This window comes from Armigeres subalbatus, chromosome 1 (assembly GCF_024139115.2).
Source record: "Armigeres subalbatus isolate Guangzhou_Male chromosome 1, GZ_Asu_2, whole genome shotgun sequence".
NCBI classification, from domain to species: Eukaryota; Metazoa; Arthropoda; class Insecta; order Diptera; family Culicidae; genus Armigeres; species Armigeres subalbatus.
In genome coordinates, this window is record NC_085139.1 from 30,814,055 (window position 1) to 30,827,410 (window position 13,356).

Genomic DNA, 13,356 nt, shown 5'->3' on the forward strand with positions numbered 1-13,356 from the left:
CGCATGATATGCATATTTCAAAATACATGGATTTTTGCCATAAAGTATGTGTCGATTTTCCTGAGTGTAGATCTACAATATTGATGTTTTTTGAAGCTGTTTCTAGATCAAATCTAATATATTTCAATTCATGCGTTTTAATTCGCCATAATAATCATTAGGCGATAACAATACTTCCGCCTCACCAACAAGCGTTTGTTTACTTTTCTCGATAGGTAGACGGTTTGACTATTCAATAGGTAGATTTGGCTTCACTCTTTGCGCAACTCTATATATAATAGACTCTGATATTAGGTACTTTTCACTCTAATCGGGGGTTCAGTGTAGGAACCCAAAATTATGTAATTTTTTCTTGAAATTAAGTGAAATTCACTTAATATTAAGTAAAATATACTTAATTTTGAATAGAAACTAACCAAAAGTTAGGTAAATTTCACTCAACTTTTGTAAGCATGAGATTACTCAACGTTGGGTTTCCACACTTTAATGCCCTTGTTGAGTGGTTTTGCTCTTCATTTTATAACAACAAAGGGAAGAGGGAGGGAGATGCAAGAGAAAAAAAGTACCTAAAATCAGGTACTTTTTTCTAACCGTGTAAAGGATTGTATTTTTTAGGTGTGAGCAAGGGCCTGTTCATATATTACGTAACGTGAAAAATGTTGTGTTTGAGAACACCCCCCCCAACCCGTATGCGTAACGCGTAACAAATGCTATTTTATGAAAAAGATTCTAACTTTGGTAGAATTTATAGGTTCCGTCGACGATGCAATAAATTATTATCTATTGTATATTTCATGCTTTCTTAAAGATAATGAATATGTTTTGTACAATTTTTTTTACTCCATGCAAAAACTTCTTCCGCGTAACAATATTTCGAATTACCCCCACCCCTATATTTTGCGTAACAAAGCGTAACAAAAATCGAACAACCCCCCACCCCCTTTTGCGTTACTTAATATTTGAACAGACCCCAATATTCTTTAAATTGATTTGAAAGTATGTACTCCGAAAATTAGTATTCCAATTTTACCGTGTATAAAACCTTAAAATGGGTATTTTTCATCTCATTATGGGTTTATGTTTTTCTGTGTAGCTACTTTTTCTTCCGGTGTACGATGGAAAAGGCCTTTGCATGTGACATCATGATGCTGAGACTGAACTTGTCATGCTGTCAGTTTCGAATTGTGTCTTGGGAGAACATAACCTTGTCATCCGAGAGCATTCCATACCGAAATAATCATATGTGATAACTATTTGAATATTTACTATTTTTTGCGAAGTTCAACCATTTTGAAATTCAATAGTGAACAAAAAGAAAACATTCTCCATCGAATGCAACTTGCTGTGGTGAAATCGATTAAGGTTTAGTACTAGAAAAGTTGTCTAATGTTTTAGTGTGCACACACATACGCACATACACACACGGACACACACACGGACAGACAGACATTTGCTCAATTCGTCGAGCTGAGTCGATTGGTATATAACACTATGGGTCTACGAGTCCTCTATAAAAAGTTCGTTTTCGGAGTGAAATGATAGCCTTTTCGGTACAACTTTGTTGTACGAGAAAGGCAAAAAGGCTTTATGTACGAGAAAATCAAAATAATCAGTTCTATAAGTGTTATAAAACCGAAAACTCCGCCCAATTCGTCAAAAAACAAAATGTTTATAGTAATCATAATTTTCTAATATATTTCCAGCGCATCCTCACTTAATATATTGTGCCTTGCAACAAAATGACAACTTTTGTGATAATTTTCCAAGGCTCTCATAGATGTGAAAAATTTCTCCGCAGTACAAATAGCACGTGCTATCCAAGCATTCACCGCCGGAATGAACCACGTGGCAGCCAAATTAAAAAAAAAATATCGAAGTAGCTTTTTTCCGGAGGTATGTTTTCATTAGGCGATTATCTGGTGCGTATTTTTCGTTGCGACCAAAAATGAACGGAAGAGTAGATTTTTTTATGAGCGGTACAGTACCGATTTTTAGAATAACATTTTTAATAATATCAACGCTTATCAATCTTTACTGAACAGACCGTAATCGTAGGATGTTTACATCACTTTATCACGTTTACTTTAAAATCGCTAGGGTGTTACGGAAAATTTGGGTTTTCGAGCGTAATTTTTTTTATTAGTTTTTTATCTAGATATATATTAGGGTGGTTCAAAAATTCGATTTTTCTCCACACCGATCACTCAATTCTGTCCCATGTTCTGAGTGTCCTCCGCGAATTTGATCAAAATTGGATAAAAACTGATTTAGCACGAGCCGTTTCAAATTTGCATGGCAATAAGTATGGGCAAAGTGAACTTTTCATCATACTGATTATGGCGCTTTCCAATTAAGCGCTGGCGAAAACAGAACCCACCTAACCAAAAGGAGTACTAAATGAATTATCACTTGAATAATCGTTCGAATATTTAGTAATCGATTTTAATTTATGTTTTATTTCTTTGGAGCTTATAGCGAAACTACTTCACAGGTAACATTGCTGCTCTTGACGCGAAAGAAAGCACCGTCAAAATCAGGATACCATGTTGCACGTATGTATTGATGCGTTTCGTATCAGTGATGCGTTTCGAGAAGTTCAATAATCATAACCAAAAATTCGCAAGCTGGATTAAAATCGATTATTAATTTATGGAACGATTATAATCAACATGCGATTTTGGCCATAATCAGTAGCGCCATAATCAGTAGGATGAAAAATCCACTATCCCCATACTAATTCCCATGCAAACTTGAAACGGCTCGTGCTAAATCAGTTGTTATCCAATTTCGCTCAAATTGGCAGAGGACACTCAGAACATGGGACAGAATTGAGTGATCGGTGTGGAGAAAAATCGAATTTTTGAACCAGACTAATATAAATCAAGATAAAAATTAAATTATAAAAAAATACGCTCGAAAATCCTAATTTTCCCTAGCGATTTTGAAGTAAAATCGATTGAACAAGTGATGTAAACAACCTACGATAACGGTCTGTTCAGTAAAGTTGTCACGTTGATAAACGTTGATATTATTAAACATGTTATTCTACCAATCGGTATATTAAGTGAAGATGCGATGGAAATATATAAGGAAGTTATGATTACTATAAACATTTTGTTTTCGTCGAATTGGGCGGAATTGTCGGTTTTATAACACTTATAGAACTGATTATTTTGATTTCCTCGTACAGCCATTTTTAAATGGAAAAATATATTAAGCTCGTTTAGTGGAATGTATTAAACCGTCTAAGACGAATTAACTACTGTCCATTTAATTCCACCAGTTAATTTTTGTTATCTTTGCAGATATTTCGATAACTGTGTGGTCGTCTTCAGTGTCTTATACTTGACTCGACTCGACAAGTCGAGTCAAGTACAAGACACTGAAGACGACCACACAGTTGTGGTCGAAATACGTATCTGCAAAGATAACGAAAATTAACTGGTGGAATTAAATGGACAGTACTTAATTCGTCTTAGACGGTTCATTTTTAAATGACGGAAAAACCCCAAATTCCCTCAAATTCCCCAATACCAAAATATGCAGAGCAATCCTTAGCCTTTTCTCTGTCTAACCCAGGGAAAAATGGATCCCCCTTTTTCCCATATTCAAAAATACAGGCATTTGAAAACAACGGATTTTTTTCAAGAAAAACAGTGATATCTCTGCAATCTACCAATGAATTCACACGGTTATGTAACCAAAACGTGCATTTTTTTATGCTCTAAAACTTTGTAGAAGACGTTATTTCGATAAAAATTAAAACTAAAAAGTTACAATCGAAATATTGATTTTTTAGGGTCACCCTAACATAATTATTTAAAATTATCATAACAAATGATACAAATGACGTACAACAATGGTTTCTTCAGCAAAGTGCCTCAAAATTAAATAAGGAACAACTTTCTAGAACATCGTACAATGTTAAAATTAGAAATATAGAAGTGAAAAATTTTATATCAAAAAGTAGTGGGGCCACCCTATTGCAATAAACTTCAAAATAAAGCTTAAATAATAAGCTTTGACTTTGCTGAAGACACTTTGATCCTAAAATATTATCATTATGGTGAAAATAATTTTTTCCTCCTTATCTCCCGGCGTGGCAATATCTCTCCAGCCATCTTCAAGAGACGCTGCGCCTAGCTGCTCTTCCGTTGGGAGTGCCACTTCCAGCCTTGGGCTAGTCTACCGTCTTGTAGCCGCCCAATATTAAGCCGCGGCGTCCGACTTCGACGCGTGTTGTACACCGTCGAGAGTTTTGAGCGCAGGCATACTGCAACGAGGTAGTGGTCGGATCCAATATTCGCACTGCGGTAAGTGCGGACGTTCGTGATGTCGGAGAAGAATTTACCGTCGATTAGAATGTGGTCGATTTGGTTTTCTGTTTCTTGGTTAGGTGATCTCCATGTGGCCTTGTGGATATTTTTGCGCGGAAAGAAGGTGCTTCGGACTTCCATTCCGCGGGAGGCTGCGAAGTTTATGCATCGTTGGCCGTTGTCATTCGATACGGTGTGCAGACTATCCGGTCCGATGACCGGTCTATACATTTCCTCCCTTCCTCCACGCGCAGGTGTTCATGTCACCGATGACGATTTTGACGTCCCGCAGTGGGCATCCATCGTATGTCTGCTCCAGCTGTGCGTAGAACGCTTCTTTCTCGTCGTCGGGTCTCCCTTCGTGTGGGCAGTGCACGTTGATGATGCTATAGTTGAAGAAACGGCCTTTAATCCTCAGCTTGCACATCCTTGCGTTGATTGGCTGCCACCCAATCACGCGTTGGTGCATCTTACCCAGCACTATGAAGCCGGTTCCCAGCTCGTTGGTGGTGCCACAGCTTTGGTAGAAGGTAGCCGCCCGATGCCCGCTTTTCCACACTTTCTGTCCTGTCCAGCAAATTTCCTGCAGCGCCACGACGTCGAAGTTGCGGGGATGTAATTCATCGTAGATCATCCTGTCGCAACCTGCGAAACCTAGCGACTTGCAGTTCCATGTTCCAAGCTTCCAATCGTGATCCTTTATTCGTCGCCTAGGTCGTTGCCGATTATATCGAGTCGCATTATCTCTTATATTGTTCGTAATTATTGGTTTTCCAGGCGGCTTATTGTGCCTGCGCAAACCTCCTGTCTCGCCGGAGGGCCATCGTGTCAGGGCTGTTTAGCGTCCCACCTAACACCAGGACTTGGGCTTGTGCGCTTTGAGCGGCACACGGTCGCTTTGGTGGGGCCTACTTGCGGATACATGCAGCTTTTTATAGAGGTTTAACAGGGCCCACTGTCAAACCCCACCACATCCTAGGCAGGCGCCACAACTCGCAGATGGTCTGGGGAGGGATCGTCAAGCCCTTGGACATAGTCCCTGCTGCTGGGAATCTATAAGTGAAAGGATAATCGTTGCAAGATTTTGCACACGGGTGCGAAACCTTACTATAATCCAATGTTATGCGCCAACCGAAGTAGATATATAAAACATAGAAGGGTGATATCAAGATCTGTATGGGCGACTTCAATGCGAAGTTCGGATCCGACAACTCGAACCATGAGCGCATTATGGGACCGCATGGCCTCGAAGAAATGAGCGAAAACGGAGAGCTGTTCGCAGAATTCTGTGGTAATAACGACATAGTGATCAAAGGAATGTTCTTCCCTCATCAACCGGCTCACAAGGTCACGTGGGTCTCCCGTGACGGCTTTACAGAAAATCAAATCGACCACATCTGCATCAGCCGAAAATGGAAACGGAGCCTTCTTGATGTACGGAATAAACGTAGTGCCGGTATCGCGTCTGATCATCACCTCCTCATCGGCGAAATACGCCTGCACATTGCGCGGATTCTTCGACAGGAGGAGAGAGCTGGACGACGGTGCCATCAAATGGGGCAAAGGACCGAATACTGCCACCGACAGTCGGTGGTTACAAGCGCCAGAGTTTCTGTACCATAGCAGATCCGCCTTTTCAGGGGAAGAAACGCTGCCTGGGAGAATCGTGTACGAGGAGATGGAACAGCTGTGCCGTTAAGGGTGCATTCCAACAGCTAATGTGAATGAGTTCGTGGGAAGTTATCAAGCCGGCTTTGTTGATGGCCGCTCGACAACGGTCCAAATGCCGTGAATACCAGCACCACTCATCAACGCACCATCTTTTTATAGAATACAAGACCGCGTAGAGCTATGGAAAACTATGGACAAGAACAGCTTCCCTGAGAAGCTTATCAGACTGATCAAAGCAACGATGGATGGTGTGTAAAACTGTGTGAAGATTTCGGGCGAACGCTCCGTTTTGTTCGAATTTCGTCGGGGACAAAGACAAGGTGATGGACTTTCGTGCCTGTTATTCAACATTGCGCTAGAAGGTGTCATGCGGAGAGCCGGGTGTAACAGCCGGGGTACGATTTTCTACAGATCCAGTCAATTCATTTATTTCACGGATGACATGGACATTGTCCGTCGAACATTTGCAAAGATATCAGATATATACACGCCTGAAACGTGAAGCATCAAAAGTTGGACTCCATCCATGACTGCATGTCCGATATCAGCAACTGGTGTTCAGAGATAGTAAATGTAAACAAAGAGCTGAGTAGAGTATTGAAGATTTTCTGATTATGATGCAAGATTAAGATTGATTACAGATTGAATATAAATTACTATGATTAATTATATTTCAAAGATTTCTGTAATCTCCTTCAAATTCTGGCCTTTCATTCAAAATTTCTGTCAGTGATCTCCATTCTTTTTATTCATTGTCTATCAATCTGTTCAATTCAATCTCATTCGAAAACCTGCATACCAAGTTTTCGAATGAGATTGAATTTTTCGATTTGAGTTGGATTGGATTGACAATGGATTAAAAGAATGGAGATCGCGGATTTGGATATTGGAGATGAAGATTCGGATTTTGAATTGGGTTTATGTAGAATGAGAGATGGCATTTTGAGGTTCGAATAGTTCTTGTAATTGAAATTGAGAAAGAAGTTTTTCGCGTAGAGTTTGCCTGTAGAGGTGTGCGCCGGTCCGATATTCGTCGGCGGCGGCGTTTGTCAGAATTTTGGCCGGCGGCGGCGGCGTTTTCGGCGTCACGCCGAAAGCCATTTTACACGGCGGCGGCGGCGGCGTGAATCGGCGTGGCGATTTTTTTCATTACGTTTTTCTAAGATTTTTTTTTGCATTTTTTCGGCATATTTTCAAGACATTAAAAGAAGATTTTTTTTTATTTTCGCATGAAAAATCTGGAGGAAAACCAAAATTTGGAAAATATTTTCGGATTGTTTGAAGTTTCGAGAAATCTTTGGAATTACCAAGAGAAGCTCTTTTGAATTCCCAAGTAAAATTTTTTGGAATTTCAGCAGAAAATTTGTCGCAATTTACATGAGAACTTCAGAATTTTTACAAAAAAAATGTTCTTTACTTCTACAGGAAAAACTTCGGAAATTTATGACAAGGTCTTGTTGAGTTTCTATTGAGTATTCTTCCAAATTTGTACAGAACATTATTGATAATTGTAGTAAAATGCGGCTGGTTGAATGGGTATTTTACCGTTGGCTTTCTCAATATAGAATAATAAAGAGGGTTTGTTTGGCATGGCCAACGATAAAACAGTCAATTCTTAATAATTTCCGCGGGAGACTCTAAGGAGTTTACGAGAAAAATTCGCTGGAATGTTCAGGAGAAATTCTCCGTAAGTGTTATTAATTAACGACTGGAAAAATCTACAAAAAGGATCTGGTCCATAGACTGAGAAAGCAAGATCCTTAATGCATTCTCCGTTCAAAACGATTCAACGAAAAAAAATTCGAAATTCTTGGAATTCTACGGGAAATTTTTTGTACAGTAGACGTTCGATAACTGCAAGTCATTTAACTCCAATGCTTTTAACTGCATTTCGAAAGTTACATCAGTTTTGCAGTTATCGAACAGCTGAGCTTCAAAACTATGTCAAAGTCGATGATCACTGCATAGCGGTGAACAATCAGATGCACTTCTATTTTGACGACGTCTGACAATTGTTTGACGTCTAGAATGCATCATGTTACAGTTATCGAACGACTAGTGTATTGTCCGTAAGAAATTCTTGGGAAATTCCATTGGCCGAAAGCCGTATGTCCGAACTGGTAATTTGGCCGTAAAAGTCGTTTTCCTTAACAGGTCGTTTTGCCGAATAGGTCACCAAATGCCGATTGGCTGATATGGTCGTTTGACAGAATAGGTCACTTGTCCGAAAATATCGTTTAGGCCAACAGGTTTTACGGCCAAAAGTCAATAACTGAATGGGTAATTTAGTCCATAATATCCCTCCGTTTGGTCTAATGACATTTACGGTGAATAGACTATTGAACGAAATTTCGTAGCTTCTCTACTTTTAAGTCGATACTAACATTTAAGCCAAAAGCCATCTAACCAAACCCCATTAAGCAGAATTGAACGTTTATTCGAAACTGTTATCAGGTCAAAAATGGTCTGACCAAAAATGTATTTTTACCGAAAACGACATACAGCCGAAATGGACATTCAGCTGAACTGTTAATTTGGCCGAAAAATTCTTTTTACCAAATAGACCATTTGACCGATGGTGTTTGGTAGGAATGGTAATTTGGCCAGAAAAGGTCCTTTCTGCAAAACAACCTTTCTGGCCGACCAGCATTTTCTGTCAAATGACCAATTCAGATAAACGTCTTCTTTGGCAAAATGACCAGTTCAGCCGAACGACACTTTTCAAAGAAGGTTGCAGAAAGGACATTTAAGGGCTCTGACTCTTTCTGCCAAATACCATTTTTTACTAAATGGCATTTTTCGTCAAGTGATGTATCTTCGGTCAAACGACTTTTTCACCCGAACGGCATTTTCAGCTAAATGACCTGTTAGGGTAAACAACTTTTTACAAGTCCGTCCAAATTTTGCTTTTGGCTGCACATCGCTTTCGGTCAAACCAGTTTTGATCTGATAACAGTTTCCGTTTTGCTAAATGGTACCTGGCTAGATGTCTTTTGGCCTAAAGTCTAGTATTGACCTAAAAATAGAGAGGCCACGAATTTTGTTCAATGGTCAATTGTCAAAAAGAACATTTCGCCAAACAAGTGGCCATTTCTGACCATATTACCCGTTCAGTACGAGGTTCAGTCATTGAAATTTGGCCGTATGATCCCGTTTGGCCAAATGACATTATTGACCAAATGACCCATTCTGTCAAAAAACTATTTCTGCTAAATGGCATTTTTGGGCAACGATGGTTTCGGCCAGACGACCTGTTAGGGCAAACGGCTTTTTCGGCCAAATTACCAGCTCGGCCGTCTGTCACTTTCGGTCTTATTGGAATGGAATGAAACTTACCAAGTATTTTTAATCGAAAGTAGAAAGAATTTTCTGAAGAAACCAGAAACAATCTTCAAAAACTCCGAGCATTTTTCCGATGTTTTAAAGTTGGCTATGCCAGACTAGCCGTTTAATGATGAACATCTCCCTGCGAAAAAAAATCACTCTAATGAAGGATAAAAAACTAACCGGCTTGTTTAATTTAGATTGGGGAAGTCAACGCTAAAGCATCTCTTTCACTAATCAAAATTGTCTGTGTGAAAATCTGAAAATAATTTTTAAATGAATAAGTATTCTGGAAAAACTTGAAGAATTTCTGGGGAAGTTCATCAATTTCTTGAGGCTAAACTCAAAATATTCTCCCGTTATTGTCGTGAAAATATCCTAAATGACTAATTCAGCCGAACGACACTTTCGACCGAATGTCCATTTTGACCAAATTGCCCTTTCTACCAAACGACTATTTCAGCCGAAGGACAAGTTCACGATTTTTTTTAGCCAAAGGAACTGTTCGACCAAATAAGATTCTCGGCCAAATATCTGTAGGCTACATATCCTATCAAAGTCTGAAAACATAATGAGAGCATATAGATTGGATTTTGACAACAAAATGATTCACAATTTGTTTTCAAATATGTATAAATCATCATGATTGATTATATATTTTGATCTCATGTTGCTGTAGATAACTAAATTGAATGATATGACATCAATCTGTGTACTTATTTTGCTATCGGAAACCAATATCAAATTTCGTTTTCGATTTCCTCTCATCGACAGCAGAATAGTTTTTGATTTGATGTCACGGTAAGCTGATTCTGCTAAACGTTTGTTTATTTTTACCGTTAAACGACCAAAAGATATCAAATTAAGTAAACATAATTGATGATTTCACAACATTAAAACAAGTTATCGATTTGCTCTTAAGCTTTGCTCGGGTAGTGTTAATCTACCATATAATCTTTTCGGTTAAACGATTCGCCCTAACAACTTTCAGTCTTGTGACTTTCTGCCGAACAACTCTTTTCTATTCAAAAAATCAATTTAAATTAGATTTTATTTTTTTCATTTTTCGAAATTTTCACACGCTTAGTTTTACGGAGAGCTCTTCGAAGTTTTAACAAGGTATTGTATGGAATTCTCATGAAAATAATTGGTATCCTCACGAAAAATTTTCTGAAGTTTCATCGTAATGTTGTAGAGATCTATCAGCAAATTATACGGAAAATCCAATGAATCTTAGGAGTTTCCACTGAAAATTTCAATCGGCGTGGAAAATTATAGATCAGCGGCGTGGCAAATTTTAAACGGCGGCGCGCCGATGCAAAAATGTCGGCGGCGGCGGCGTGCCAAAAACTGCCGGCGGCGGCGGCGTGGCGCGGCGGCGCACACCTCTATTTGCCTGGCTATTTTATATTTTGATGCCATGTTGCAGTACCATGCGTTTCCATCCAATCGTACATTGAGCATTGGACGCTTTTGCCTTTCATTTTCCAAATCTCTTCTTATTGCCCTACCAAAACAGCAACGGCACTGTACTTGCAAACCGGCATTAGGGTACGATCCAGCCAGAAAACCTTACCAGATGCATAGAAAATCCCAAATGGAATTGCACTGTGTGACACGTTTCGTAAACAAGGTACCGTTCCGCGCTTCATATAAAATTGCATTTGGTAAAATATGTGGATTCTGCACGCCACCGTTGTCGTTCCCCTGAAGCATTGCTCCCACAAATTCACCATATCCAGTGATGGGCAGTTGTGGTGGTGCGCACACTTCAACCATATCGATGAGAGAACAAATGGAAACTTTGTCACAATTCATATCCCCAGCCAATAACGCAGTGCACGAACTAGGTCTAAGCAGCTGCTCCAATCGTGGGACTGACTGGAGGGGATGTTTGTCGAAAATATCTCCCCTGGGGTTGCATTAGCGACGGACGACGCACGTTGAAATTGTATAACGTTGCGAAGTGCATACTTTGGGAAACCATCGTCGTGAAGGGCAGGTGGCTACATACCGTACAGGGATAGTACCGAAGTGGTTTCATTTCAATAGCAAATATGGTGTCGAGTTCTGTCGATCCTTGGGAGTGTTTGAATATAATGCGTGCTTTCGACATTGTTTTAACAAGTCATACCGATATATCATATTTACCGACATTTACCGTGTCTGCACTATAGCTCAGTGTGATACTTAATTGGCAAAGACTCGTACCGTTGCAGATATTATAACACCTGCGGATGCCAAATTTCCTTTCACATGACATTCCTACGAATCCTCAATTGAGAACTACAATTATGTTAGTAGAATACCTTGTACCTTTTGTCGTTTTCATTTCCAAGCTAGTGATGTAATCCACATAGACGCGATTATTCTTGATAATATTGGCCTGTGAATCATTCCACCAGTTTGTTTAACTTTTAGTTGACATTTGTCAGTTCGATAGTTATTCCTCTGTGGTTAAAAATAATCCTGCTTCGGAGCATGGCTAGATTTGAAAGTTCGATAGTTAAACTTTATTCGCGAGAAAATTGGCGCCAAATCCATCTTGCTCCAAATAACTCAATCGGTAAAAACTCAAATGGGTCGGCTTCGGAGTAAAATTTTAATCACGATGGGAAAATAACCATGGAGCTTTCAAATTTTAACTAAAAGTCAAACAAATCGGTGGAATGGTTCACAGCTAAAAGTCATTCACTATGCAAATATTTTTGTTATATCACACATCCTACCTATATGTAGTAGGTTCCTTATTTTCTCATAACAATATGCGACGAAAGCCGATATTATTGACAAACAGCCCAGCTTTCAAGTCACCGGGAGTAAGACAAAAAAACTATCTCCTCCGAACTGACGTCACCATACCGGGCATCATCAATTTACTTTCCCATCAATAATACTACGATGGGACATTTGTCTATTTCGGGAAATGCTACACCTCCATTAATTTTACGGCTCGTTATTTCAGGAGTCGAGGCCGTGATCTATCTGGCGAGTTCCGTTCAACGGCTATAAATATGCGTGCCCGTTGTCGCGCCGCCTGCATTCGTATAGGACCTGAATCGATGCCTAAACCGAAGGTAAACAAGGTAACATTTTGTCATTTATTCCGTTGACGGGAGCAGCGTGGATAAATTTGAAAAGAATGTAGGGCCGCGTATGATAAACGCCGAACGTAGTGATTGCTTTTGTTTGTATTTCAGGTAGAAGCGACAATATTGACGCTAGTTGCATAAACATAATAGTTTTAGGCATGATTGCATACCTAATGGGCATCAAATTGTTTAATTTGAAATTTAATATCGGTTGGGTTTCACCATCGTCCCAGGTAAACTGATATCAAAATTGATATAAAACTTACTGTATTTGATTTTTTATAGTTTGTGTTGTCAAATGGCAGATAAAAGTGTGTGTATTTTTATATGGTTTCTTTATAAACGGTACACATTTTGACTAATTTAATAATTTCTCTCTATTAAATGATCTCCCCTGTGTTAGAATTAAATCCTATTAAGCGAAGTATTACGCTTTAATTCTTCAACCTTACGTTTTTGGCACGTAGCCAAAAACGGTCGCATCTCAGTTTTAAATTCTAAATTGCACTTCGTGCCTTCTGGCACTTTCAAACATAATGGGATCACATAAACAAAGGGAAAAGACAAAACTGAGTTCGGTAGGTTCGGAACAGAACAGAGCACACAGCACGGCATGAGAGAATGGCTTCGACTGACGACAGACAAACACTTTACTGGACACTTTTCTGGTGCTGAAAGAATGGCCATTGAAAGTTTTATCCATAAACTTTTAATTTACCTCCTTCTTGTGTCCTTTCCGAAGGGGAAGCTCGGTTCGGAGCTTTCTGGAAGTGCACTGATTATCCGGAGCCTCGAGTCCGGTTCAGGTTATGAAATTGCTACGACTGTAGGTAAAGCAATAATTGTTTATTATATTTTCTGAAAGAGATTGAAAATATTCATAATTGCAAACGATAATCGATTGAAATTATCAGGTTGGCATATATATTCACAAAGGATTACTGTGGACTAAT